This window comes from Anabrus simplex, chromosome 4 (assembly GCF_040414725.1).
Source record: "Anabrus simplex isolate iqAnaSimp1 chromosome 4, ASM4041472v1, whole genome shotgun sequence".
NCBI lineage: Eukaryota > Metazoa > Arthropoda > Insecta > Orthoptera > Tettigoniidae > Anabrus > Anabrus simplex.
Window position 1 is genome coordinate 2,335,731 of NC_090268.1, and position 13,997 is coordinate 2,349,727.

The 13,997-nt window shown below is 44.1% G+C and overlaps 1 protein-coding gene across 1 annotated transcript in view; it reads right to left on the reverse strand.

Moving 5' to 3' along the window:
• The window catches only part of Sytalpha (Synaptotagmin alpha), a 652,840-nt gene that overhangs the window by 177,387 nt on the left and 461,456 nt on the right, over positions 1 to 13,997 (reverse strand). The gene's annotated exons all lie outside the window — the stretch shown is intronic.

The following is a 13,997-nucleotide window of genomic DNA, read 5'->3' on the forward strand; positions in this document are numbered from 1 at the left end:
TTAATTCTTCGAAGTGTTTTAATAGAGAATAATTGCCTAGTTGTACTTCCACTTAAAACAATCATTATCACCACCACAACCAGGAAGCGGTAGCTGCTCGAATGCTGGAGTCCTGCACGTGTTCCTTTCAGTTTTTCGCTTGATTGTGCAGCATAACTTTCCTAAAATTCAGTCTCTCTCGGTGATACGGATCATTGGGCAGCGGTTCAGCGTTTAATTAGCGTGGTAAATAATCAAATTAGTCTGTTGTAATGTTCAATGAAGAGTTCACGTTTGACAAAAAGTTTTTAGGTATGACACCTACCGTGTGTAAGAACAGGTTTGTAGACAATTTCAGGTGAAATACTCTGGTTGTTAGTAAACCAACAACAACAAGATCGCTAAACGCGAAAATGTAGTTCTCAGTGCGACTTTAATCTAATGCAAGTAAATATCACACGAGATACGTTCACCACTATATTGTCGCTAAGTCTATTCCTTAACAACACCCAGATATACACTGAAGCAATACACCTACGGTATCCGCTGCCTGTCGTAAGAAGCGTCTAAAAGGGGCGACCAAGTGATGATGAAATGAGACTACTCGTCAATACTAAGGAACACAATGGGTGGACGTTTCTTGCGATTAGTACCACCATGTGAGGAAAACCATGGATGTACGTTACCTAGGAGTACTACCGTTATGTGAGGAACACCACGGGTTTGGTTGTTGCCCGTGATTAATACCACCATGGATGTGTGTTGCCTGAGAGTATGTGAGGAACACCATGGGGCCGTGTTGCCTGTGGGTGGTGCCATAATGTGTGATACGCCGTGGGTTTGCATTGCCTCGGCGCGGATATGGATTGTGGATTAGTATCATGTATTGGACCCCCTGCGAATGGTAGGGGCTGAATACATTAACAGGTAATCCCTGCGTGTCGTAGAAGGTGACTAACGGTTCATGTGGCCATCGGTCCCTTCTTTATTTTTATTTTTTGAGGGTTATTTGTAGACCAATTCAAAATTCTTAATGTGCGTGCTGCTCGGATATGGGCCTCGACAGCCCTATGGTGACCCCGGGTAGCCAGCGTACCCACGCAGTAGTGTCCGCGTGACAACATAGGTCTCCGCACAGCCGAATTATTTTTAAAAATCCATATTTTTTACTCTGTGCACGCTATTGCAGGTGATTTGAGGAAGGGAGTCCTAGTGCTCATTGCCTCGGTCATTCCGTATTAGGCATTGTCCAACATCGGACCCCGGGCAATACCTGCTACGACCAGTATTGTATGTTTGGCTCGGCTACAGATGCCCCTGATCGGAGTGGGTGGTATTCGGGGAAGATTTATTTCGGCCATGGCTTCGAAACGTCTTTGACCTGCCCAAGGTGGTCCCCCACCGACGACTTTAACTTTTGATTCCTTGCGGGGTTCAACCCGCTGGGAACATGCGCGGCATGAAGGAATGGGATTCAGCTTCCCTAGGTTTCTGGTTGCTGCCAGAACCGATGGGCACGATTTTAACCTGATAAAACAGATCCTTTTTAGTAGACACATTGGAAGCGTCTACGGCGAGCTTGATCTCAGAAAATACGCGACGGTATTTTGCTTCTAAAGACTCGCACAACAGTCCATATCAACCAGTTTCATATGTTCGATCACATTGGCGAAATTCCCGTAAAATCCTTGAATCTAATTCGCGGAGTCATCTTCCACCGTGACAACATTTTGAACACTGACGATGAGCTGATGGCAGACCATGAAGAACCGTGGCGTGACACACGTCCAGCGCATTACGCGCAAAGACAACAGTGAAGACGTTGCCACTGGTGCTTTCATTGTTTCAAGTTGTCACTGTTACCAGAAAAAGTCAAGGTTACAACTTATAGTTTCGATGCGAGGCCGTACACCCCGCATCCTTTGCGATGCTATCAATGCCAGAGATTCTGACGTATGGTATCTCTTTGTTCGAATCAGTCCGTGTGTGATACATTCGAAAGAGAAGCTCACGGCAGAGAAGAGTGCACAACTCCCTATAGGTGCACTAACTGCTCTGGGCTTCATTCTACTCGAGATCGCAACTCTCCGACAAATCCGAATGAGAAGAGAATCCAGGAGACCACAAACCTACAACGCTGGCGTAGAAGGGGAGAGGTGATACTCCCACGTGGCGCGTCCAAGGTTGCAGATTGGGGGGTCCTAACCGGTTTGCCGGCGGACTTGAGGGAAATAAAATACCTCCCGCGGACCAAACACACAACTCCCTGTGGGTGGGGCACGCAGACGAAGAATACACCCACCGTATCCCCTGCCTGTCATAAGAGGCGACTACAAGGGGCGACCAAGGGATGATTGTATTAGAACCATGAAACTACTTGTGATTAGTACCACCACGCGGGGAACACCATGGGTCGCTTTAACTTGCGCGTAGTACCACTATGTTAGGTATAAAATAGGTTTGTAATTAGTAGCAATAGAGTGTGTTGCAGGCTTTTACAGTACCTGTGATTAGGAGCGACACTGTGGGTTAGTGAGTACCCACTATATGAGATAGTGCGAGTTCCTGTGGTTAGAACCCTTATGTGGTTCGCGTTGCCTGTAAATGGCGCCACAATGTGCGAAACAGCGTAGGTCTGTAATACATGTGCGAATTTCATTACGCACCAAAATGTGTGGAATACCACGAGTCCACGCTACTCTTCATTAGTACCACAACATGACAAATACCATGTTTCTACTTTCGTAGCGATAAGTACCATTGTGAGGGCCCGCTGACTTGGATTTTGGACCCCTTTCGACTGCAAGTATAATCGATTCAGTATTGTGTTATAGAAGCAGTCCCTTGGTCAGTAATACTATTGTTCTATGCCAGCTTCTGTGCATGTGAGGCACTGTAGGTCGGTTCCACTGATCGTTATAAATTCATATCAATCCATCCATTCATTCTTCGTCCTCACGTTTTGAATTGTGGTCAGTGGAAGTTTTTGGACTTTTAATTTGTCATTTCATTTCGTCTCATTTCGTACCATTAGGGACCGATGACCTAGATGTTAGGCCCCTTTAAACAACAAGCATCATCATTATCATAATCATCATCATCATCATTGTTACCGTGCTTTTGTGGTAGTTATGCGTGAAAGAAGGTGCGGGGTGGTGAACGGGTCTCAAGCTACTAAAGTAAAATTAATTTAAAATTTAACAAGGTTATATTTTCTTTTCAAAAACAAAGAAATAACAAGCATGGCAGGTACAAAGTAGCAAATCAAAAAGGGTAGTTACAATATTTACAGGAATTGGGCTTCGCGCCCTGATTATACACTGCTTGGGCAATCAGCTCAGTTTTACCCCAAACACGAGTTTTAACAGAGGGGCAGAAAACCCCATTCATCCCCAGGAGCCCTTGCTCCAAATTACACAGAAAAGCCTCCACGAGGCATACAACACTCAATTTTCAAAAGAGCCACTCGCTCTCAAAATTTAAGCCTCTCCCAGGCCACACCAAACTCCACCTTCAAGTTGTCCTCACTGGACATAGACACAGGGGTAAAATACCCAACCTACTGAGGTATATTAAATAAAAATGGGCAATTACATGACCTCTAAAATAACAATTTGAGAGGAGGCGATCTTGCACTCCTAATACACTTGTTTTTAAAAACCTAATCTGGCTCTAGGCCACTAATGCAAGGGCTAATCCCATACTACCGAGGTGGCTTTAGAAAAGAGCAATTTGTTTTACATTAACGAAGAATAGGTTGAGAAAATAAGTTCACCTTAAGACAATGTGAGTGGGAGCTCGAGAGGGTTAGCACTCTCTATCCCAATATGCAGCTTAAAAGAGAATAGAAGAAAAGATCGTTACATTTTAGGAAAAGGTTACATGGAGGAACGCTTCGCACCCGCCCCGAGAGTTAAACTGCTGAGCTAGCAAAGAAAGAATTTATTAATCGGCCATTACCTTATTGATGACCACTGCCGAGGAAAGAGGCGCTTCCCGCCTCCTGCTATGTACTTTAAACACTGAAAGATGGAACAGAAGTGGCCCGGAGACCCTAAAATCAGCAGTTTAAATACTCTCGCAGAAGGTTCTAGGCGTTAGGGGAATGAAAGCACCCTCCCGCGATGATTTTATTGGTAGATCAACAAACCCCCTACACAATACTAAGAAGAAACACATAATTGGTGGAAAATTAATTCAAGAAATTGGGGATAGGCTAGATTTAAAACAAGGGGAAAGAAGGGGTTAATATTGCCAACTTAACCAAAGACTGAAAATTTTTTAGCAAAGAACAAACATTTGAAATAAAAATTTCTCCAACAAAATAGTTCTTTGACTCCGCACTAGGTTGCACTATTGTTGATCTTCAGTAGTGTCCTCTAGAAGAGAAAGTTCACACTTCTTACTTCAAGCGAAACAAAACCACATCAAAAATGACACAGTTCAAAAACTCAAAATTTTCCACGTGGTGACATCTTCTGAGAAAGTAGAGAATTAATAGCGTAGATAAAGTTCAGACTTCCTCCAGCAGAGGAGTTTCAACTGGCGCACATTTTAAATTAGCGGAGTGGAGGTGTACCTCCCGGTACAGACCTCCCTCCCCCAAAAGTTCCTCCCGGGGTGACACATGAAATTGTTTGAAAACAAGGTCCAAGTTTTGATGTAGATATGGAGATTAATTGCCAAAAAAATTTATAAGATTTTCTTAATTTGGTTTGATTTAGTTTCAAAATTTTGTTGTTGCAGATGAAGAATAGTTTTTAAGTTTGTAGAAGTAGAATTCTGAGGATAAACTTTTAATACTTAAAAGTGATGAAAAATTTTGCAATGTCCACCAAATATTGCTGTTGAATTCCCGAGTGTAGTCATTGCTTATCGTAACTGTCCATGTAGTTGAGGTTGATGAAGTTGGATGGCCAGACCGGCCGTTGCAGCTTGCGTCCAAAGGAGGCCGCTCGGACCCCTCAAGTACCCTGAGATACCGCTCGCCCGCACTATGAGGGAAGCAGAGGTGTTCAAACACGCCGCGCCCGCGGTGAACGTATACAGGCTGCGGGCAAGTAGCAGGTCGTGCGCCGCACATCAGCCTTGGCCGGGAGGAGAGCTCCGGCTCGCCGTGCACATGTCGCCCTCGCTGGGGCCGAGGGGGCCATTCCTCAAACCCAGTTGCGGCACGGCGCCGCGCGGCTGCGGGGGCACTGAAACATTAAAGCTAGGCGGCAGAATTGTGTTGGACCATCATGTTTCTTTTGAGGGTACAGGCATGTAGAGAGATTGAGGGGCCAGCGGCGTGCAGATATCCATGGCATTTCATCTAAGCCAGCCACTGTGTGTAGTGGAGCAGGAGACGGGAGCGTGGTAATGGCCGTGGCAAGGACAGGATGGCAGTTTAACAAATCGGGGGAGGTTTCACAGAAATGCTTACATATAAAATAAAATAGAAGGAGCAGAATGCCTTAAGAGTGGAACTCAAAAAAAAAAAATATAACCTTCATATTCCTATCAAATTATATGAAGCAAGTTGACACAAAATTTACACCGGTTTCACCTGGGACAGGTGAACCCTAAATATCCTCTCGGTGGCTGGATTGCTTACTAACAATGTAACCGGAGTAAGAAAATCGAGAATGATGCATGGCCCATGAAATCTGGGGGCAAGCTTGCCCGCGGGAACAAAATTCTTGACCATCACCTGGTCACCTACCTTCAAAGTGGTGGGTCTTCGTCCACGATCATACTTTTCCCTAACCTTTTCATGAGATACCTTAAGATTGGCTTTAGCCTTCTTCCAAAGATCTTTGATATTACCCGGATCTATTGTCTCGGGTAGAATGTCACTCAGAGACCAAAGGTTAGAGAGCGGCGTGTTGGGAACAAACTTGAACATCAAGGAAGCTGGAGTGAACTTATGAGATTCATGAACCGCCGAATTCAAAGCAAAAGCTAACCAATGCAGGGACGTGTCCCACCTGGAATGATCTTCGTGATGATAGGCAATAAGTGCGGACCTGAGATTACGATTAACCCGTTCAGCCAGAGATGGTTGAGGGTAATAAGCAGAAGTAGTTACATGAGAGATGGATAAGTCAAAACAGAATTTACGAAATAAGTTAGATGTAAAAGCCTTAGCATTATCAGATACAATATATTGGCACGGACCAAAAGAAGCAAAAATAGAATTTAAGCAAGTAATGGTAGACTGAGCGGTAGCCAGCTTAGTCGGAAATAACCAAGAAAATCTGGTAAAACCATCTACACACACAAGGATGAACTTGTTGGCATTACCCTTTGACTGGGGGAATGGTCCTACATAATCAATATACAGGCGTTCCATGGGGCGCGACGCTTGCTTTGAAGACAAGAGGCCTACCTTGGTGGACATGGTCGGTTTACTAAGCAAACAGGATTTACAAGCCTTTACTAGTTCACGGATTTCACCGTCCATACCTTTCCAGATGAACATTTCACGAATCTTTTCACGAGTTTTAAAGATACCAAGATGCCCTCCTAATGGGGTCTCATGATAATACTTGAAGATCATAGGTACAAGAACCGCTGGAACAACAACTTTCATCATCTTATCATGCCTCGAAGGGCAACATAGAACACCATTCCTCAGAACATAAGGGACAACATGTTCCCCAGAAGAAAGGGTTTCCATTATCGGAGCCAGCGTCGGATCTTCACGTTGGTATTTTTCGATATCCCTAAAGAGCATGGGAGCATCTGTTAGGATGGCATTAACCTTAGATAGTATGGACTCGGAAGGTGATGAACTGTCGACCGGTTCGTGGGTCTCAACGTCGTTAGAAAACATACGGCTGAGTCCATCAGCAACAACATTTTCGGTACCTCTGATATGTCTAACGTCAAACTGGAAGGCAGAAATACGGATGGCCCAGCGGGCTATACGACCAGTACGACGCGGCCTACCTAAGACCCAGCTTAAGGCTTGATTATCTGTCTCCAGGTCGAATTTGACATGTTCCAGATAGAGACGGAACTTCTCTAAGGCGAATAAGACTGCCAAACCTTCGAGCTCATAGATGGAATACTTGGCTTCTTGAGCCGACAATGTCCTAGACGCATAGGCGATGGGGCGCCTCCCTAGTTCAGTCTCTTGAAGAAGGACTGCAGCTACCGCTGACGACGATGCGTCGGTTTGGACAATGAATTTCTTCGAGAAATCAGGCATAGCAAGTACAGGGGCATTACAAAGAGCTAATTTAAGGTCTTCAAAAGCGGCTTGTTGAGAAGGTCCCCACTCGAATTTGATGCCTTTCCTACGAAGAAGGTTTAAGGGCGCCGCTCTATTAGCGAAGTTAGGAATAAACTTCCTGAAGAAATTCACCATACCAATAAACCTGGCGATACCTTTAATGTCCTTGGGAGGTTTAAAATCACGGATGGCCTGTGTTCTAGAATGATCGACTGCTACACCATCCGGTGACACAATATGCCCTAGGAAAGACATAGAGGGCTTAGCAAAGGCAACCTTGGACAACTTAACAGTTAACCCAGCCTTACGAAGGCGATCGAGAACTTCTCGCAGATGATCTAGATGTTCTTCAAAAGTCTCTGAAAATACGACGACATCGTCCAAGTAGTGATATAAGTACTCAAATTTGATGTCGGAGAAGACCCTATCTAGTAGCCTAGTGAGTACAGCTGCTCCCGTGGGGAGCCCGAAAGGCACGCGGTTGTATTCGTATAAATTCCAGTCCGTGGCAAACGCTGTAAGATGTTTAGACTCTTCGGCAAGGGGAATTTGATTATAGGCCTGATTCAAGTCCAGGATAGTAAAGAACTTGGCCTTACGAAACCATGAAAAACAAGAATGAAGGTCGGGAAGGGGCACAGATTGTAACACCACCTTCCGATTGACAGCCCTGTAATCAATGACAGGCCTGAAGCCTCCTTGGGGTTTCGGGACTAAAAAAATAGGCGAAGAATACGCTGACTTAGAGGGCCTAATAATACCGTCCTTCAACATCTGATCGATGATTTCTTTTAGAGCCTTCATTTTAGGTGGAGATAGCCTATAAGGTGGAAAACGGACAGGAATCGAATCCGTGACCTCAATTTTGTATTCAATAAGGTCAGTAACACCAAGAGTATCAGAGAACACCTCGGGAAACGACTGACACAATTTGCGAATACTATCAGCCTGCTCCTCAGGTAGATGTCTAAGGTCTAACAACATCTCATCCTGGGTAGGCGAAATAGAAGAACATGATGCAGAATTACACTTTAATAGAGGGATATTACAATTAGAGGCAAATTTGAAAGTGCAAGACCTACTCTGAAGATCGAGCACAAGACCAGTGTGAGAAATAAAGTCCGCTCCCAATATAATGGGGCAAGACAAATGCTTGGCCACAAACAATTTAACTTTCCATGTGAATTGAAAAATACGAATTTTGACATATAAGGAACCGAGAATTTCTAATGGAGAGGAATTAGCCGAAACGTATTGGATCGCCGACAAACAATAGTTAGGAAGCTTACAAACAGATTTCAATTTTGAATACCAATCAGCCGAAATAATAGAACAAACACTACCTGAATCTAAGAGAGCTGTTATAGGCTCGTTATTTAACTCAATTTTGAGAAAGGGGACCGGTGCGGGGGAATCCGCCGCAATCCTAAGACACTCTTTGGGACCTTCAAAAGATGAATTTGAAAATTGCTCGTTCCCTGAATTTACAACCTGTTTACCCGGGGCTGAGTCTCGGGAAGATGGATTAGTCGACTCAGCCGAAGCCACTAGTCACTTTTTATTATTGGCATAGGTGGAATTTGCACCAGAAGTTGAGCAGGAGGGGGTGCTATTCGAATTGGGACAATTCTTGGCGATATGTGAGAAAGCCCCACATTTAAAACAGCCTTGTGATGACCCGGCTCCATTCCTTGTCCCACTTGACTTGATCAGTGGACACTTGTTGCGCAGATGGTCAGGCGACCCGCAAGCATAACATTTACGGGGATTGACTGGTCGGCGAGGTGGAGGCCGAGTATTACTAAAGGACACGCAAAGAATCGCTGAGACGGCCAATGCTTCAAGTTCAGAGAAAGTTTGCGGGCACGCCGCGAAACACAAATATGACCTGTAGGGTGGTGAAATCCCTTCCACAATAGCTTGTACAATCTGATCCTCAGGGAAATGAAGAGCAAACACCCTAGTATAAAACTTAATGTCCTGTATGAAATCAGCCAAGTTTTCATCCAGGCGTTGTACACGGTAATAGTACTTCTGAATAAGGGAGGACCTGGCCCTAGCCGGGATGAAGTTAGCTAGCAAATGGGCATGGAAATCCTCAATAGACGATTGCTCGGCAATGGCTCTTACGATTTTATCTGAGAGAATACCAATAGCATACGGATAGATAATTTGCAAAATTTGACATGGAGAAAGAGAAAACACAAGGGCATGATCCTGAAATTCATCTAGAAATCTTAAAAAAGAAATTACATCACTGGTGGTATTAACGGAAAACTTAGAGATACCTCTGAGCAACATTGCCAATGGATGAGGCAAGCTGCTAAACCCGGGTGACATAGTAGGTAAAGGTTTCAATGGCAAGGAAGTTAATTCAGAACGGATGTTACTCAATGATGTACGACGTTCAGATTCGTTGTCCAATGGGGCAGGGATAGTTTGAGCAGCAACGGTTATCCTATTAACTTCTCCCTTGGGAGGCGCTTCCTCACTACCTGCATTCACTGTGGTGGGTAGATCGCTTTTGGGAGGAACCTCCCCTGTTAACAATTGAGTGACCTTGCTAGATAATTCAGACATATTTTCAAGCAGCGTACTAGCTTCCTTCTTCTGAACGTCATTCAACTTTAGAGACAACAGATCGTTAACCCTATTCGAAAAATGATATAGCCTAGCTTGCACACGCTTAATTTGATTAGGAGAAGGATCATTTTCATCAAAAAAACTAACTACAGAAGCTAGCCCAGTAATATTCTCCGTGATCGTGGAAAGAGAGTCGTCAATTTCTTTTTCTCCCAAATTGGGGATGGAAATGGGCAAATCTAGGGACTCTCTAAGCTTGTTTGTGTCTACTGCAACCGTGCCTCCAGATTGTACATTTCTAATAGTCAATTCATAGATCAACTCCTCCTTGCGCAAATAGTTAATATGGAGAACATCGCGAGGGCCGGGCATGGTGACAGAACAATTTTGAAAAACTCAAAAAATTCCAGCAACTGGGAAAATAGTTAGAGTTTGGAACAAACAATGTTTAGCCGTCAAAAGGGGCTAAATTGAGACCCATTCAACCACGCTCTGCTACCACTTGTTACCGTGTTTTTGTGGTAGTTATGCGTGAAAGAAGGTGCGGGGTGGTGAACGGGTCTCAAGCTACTAAAGTAAAATTAATTTAAAATTTAACAAGGTTATATTTTCTTTTCAAAAACAAAGAAATAACAAGCATGGCAGGTACAAAGTAGCAAATCAAAAAGGGTAGTTACAATATTTACAGGAATTGGGCTTCGCGCCCTGATTTTACACTGCTTGGGCAATCAGCTCAGTTTTACCCCAAACACGAGTTTTAACAGAGGGGCAGAAAACCCCATTCATCCCTAGGAGCCCTTGCTCCAAATTACACAGAAAAGCCTCCACGAGGCATACAACACTCAATTTTCAAAAGAGCCACTCGCTCTCAAAATTTAAGCCTCTCCCAGGCCACACCAAACTCCACCTTCAAGTTGTCCTCACTGGACATAGACACAGGGGTAAAATACCCAACCTACTGAGGTCTATTAAATAAAAATGGGCAATTACATGACCTCTAAAATAACAATTTGAGAGGAGGCGATCTTGCACTCCTAATACACTTGTTTTTAAAAACCTAATCTGGCTCTAGGCCACTAATGCAAGGGCTAATCCCATACTACCGAGGTGACTTTAGAAAAGAGCAATTTGTTTTACATTAACGAAGAATAGGTTGAGAAAATAAGTTCACCTCAAGACAATGTGAGTGGGAGCTCGAGAGGGTTAGCACTCTCTATCCCAATATGCAGCTTAAAAGAGAATAGAAGAAAAGATCGTTACATTTTAGGAAAAGGTTACATGGAGGAACGCTTCGCACCCGCCCCGAGAGTTAAACTGCTGAGCTAGCAAAGAAAGAATTTATTAATCGGCCATTACCTTATTGATGACCGCTGCCGAGGAAAGAGGCGCTTCCCGCCTCCTGCTATGTACTTTATACACTGAAAGATGGAACAGAAGTGGCCCGGAGACCCTAAAATCAGCAGTTTAAATACTCTCGCAGAAGGTTCTAGGCGTTAGGGGAATGAAAACACCCTCCCGCGATGATTTTATTGGTAGATCAATAAACCCCCTACACAATACTAAGAAGAAACACATAATTGGTGGAAAATTAATTCAAGAAATTGGGGATAGGCTAGATTTAAAACAAGGGGAAAGAAGGGGTTAATATTGCCAACTTAACCAAAGACTGAAAAATTTTTAGCAAAGAACAAACATTTGAAATAAAAATTTCTCCAACAAAATAGTTCTTTGACTCCGCACTAGGTTGCACTGTTGTTGATCTTCAGTAGTGTCCTCTAGAAGAGAAAGTTCACACTTCTTACTTCAAGCGAAACAAAACCACATCAAAAATGACACAGTTCAAAAACTCAAAATTTTCCACGTGGTGACATCTTCTGAGAAAGTAGAGAATTAATAGCGTAGATAAAGTTCAGACTTCCTCCAGCAGAGGAGTTTCAACTGGCGCACATTTTAAATTAGCGGAGTGGAGGTGTACCGCCCGGTACAATCATCATCACGAATTTCATTACCTATGAGCAGTACCATCGTTTGTGGATTACCGCGAGTCTAAGCTACTTTTGATTAGTATCGCTTCATGACAAATGCCATGGTTCCACTGTCCTAGCAATATGTACCTTGATAAGGGGCCGATGACTTGGAATTTTTGACCCGTTTAGACTACAAGTATCATCGATTCAGCATCCTGCTATAGTCCCTTGGTCAGTAATACTATTGTTTTACGTCAGTTTCTGTGAATGTGAGGCATTGCGTGTCGGATCCAATGATTGTTTTAAATTCATATCCATCAATTCATTCTTCGTCCTCACGTTTTGAAATCTGGTCAGTATAGGATTTTGGGACTTCAATTTGTCATATTTCGTCTCATTTCGTACCATGAGGGGCCTTGACCGAGATATTAGGCCCCTTTAAACAACAAACATCATCATCATCAACGAATCCAGGAGATCAAGACCCCGAAAGGTCATTCCTAACAGGAAGCGCGCTGTACGTTTAATTTCATGAATATACCTGCCAACAGACTAGACTACAGCGTGATAGCTCAGAGGCCCTAGGTTCGTCATTCACGACATCGTTACCCGAGAAGATCGCTGCGCCCAAGGCGGCTGTTTCTCCTGAGAGCAAAGTTGCAAGGAGTAAAATCTCGAAGTGGGGGCTACCCAACTTTCGACCATTAAGAACTCTATGCCGGCTGGGAGTTCTAAGCCGGCACAGCAGAGTGGGGAGTAAGTCTCCCCCCCCCCCACCAACAGGTCGGTGAAAGCCGTGCCCAAGCCGGCGGAAGAGGCATCTTCGACCAGGCTGGGAGATTATCTCTAAACAAGAAAAGAATGCGGAGAAAGGAACGCCCTTACCAGGCGTTCCCACATTTCTCCTGCGAAAGGGTGATCATGCCCTCCATCTGGAGGGTAAGAGTCAGTGCCAGCAGGTACGCCTGAGCGCTCCTCTCGTAGGAAGAAATCCCGCCCCAAAGTTTCGTTAAGTTCTGGACGCCAGTCCCCTCGCCCGTTGATGAGGGGATGGACGTCGAGGTGCCATCTACATCTACGGATATTGTTTAGGTGTAAGAGCATCTTGTCGCTCATAACCTAGCTCTCTTTTTATAGTCCACACTATGGCACTGTTACAGTGGAATTGTAACGGTTATGCCAGGCATCTTACTGAGCTGCGCCAGTTAATTAGTCAGTTTTGCGGCGAGTATAATCTGTATTCAGGGAACTAATCTCACACACGGTCAGCATACGGTTTTGAGAAATTTCAGACTATTCTCCACAAAACGTTATTATGCTAACCGGACGTCCGGTGATGTTGGTATTTTTGTTCGTCCTGATACCCAGAGCGAAGAGGCTCCTTTAAGAATCCCGCTGGAAGCAGTTGCGGTGCGGGTACCGTTGACTGTCATGACAAGAGTGTGTAATGTATATTTTCTACGGGTCAGCCGCTGAACGTCAATGACTTTATTGAACTTATTATCAGCTTCCATTTCCATTCCTTTTCTTGGGTGATTTTAACGCCCACAATCCTTTATAGGGCTCTACAATGCCTTGTGTCAGGGGAGGAGAGTTGGAGAGATTAATACAAGAGCTGGATTTATTTTGAATTCAGGTGAACCCACTCACATATTCTCGCATATATCTTAGTGTATACAGCCGAGCGCTTTTTCCTCCACTTCAGTGGAATGTACACGCTGGTCTCTGTGATAGTGACCATTTTCCTATTATTATTACATTCTTGAGACAAAACTATATCGAGGCTCCTCTTCGATGGATTCTTGAATGTGCTGATTGGCCAAAGTTCACAGTTACCGACGCAACTGGCCGGAACGTAGACGGCGAATAAACGTACATAACGCAAATTATTCTTGCTGCTGCTGCTGAAAAGTCCATTTCATCCATTTGAGGGACTCCTCGCCGAAAAATCGTTCTATGGTGGAACGAAGAAATTTTAGCAGCTATAAAAGAACGCAGTCGCGCTCATAAACTCTATCTTAGGCAGCTTACTATGGTTAACTTGGATTTAAAAAAACTCCGCGCTAAGGCGCGAGCTCTTATTCGCCAAAGTAAGAAATATTCGTGGGAGGGATATATATTCACTATGACGTCACATATACCGACATCTTAAGTGTGGATGAAACTTCGACGTATTTTGGGTAAGCAAGGATCATCTTTAGCACCGGGAATTTCCATTGCAGGCAATATCTTCTCAGCTTCACCTTTCA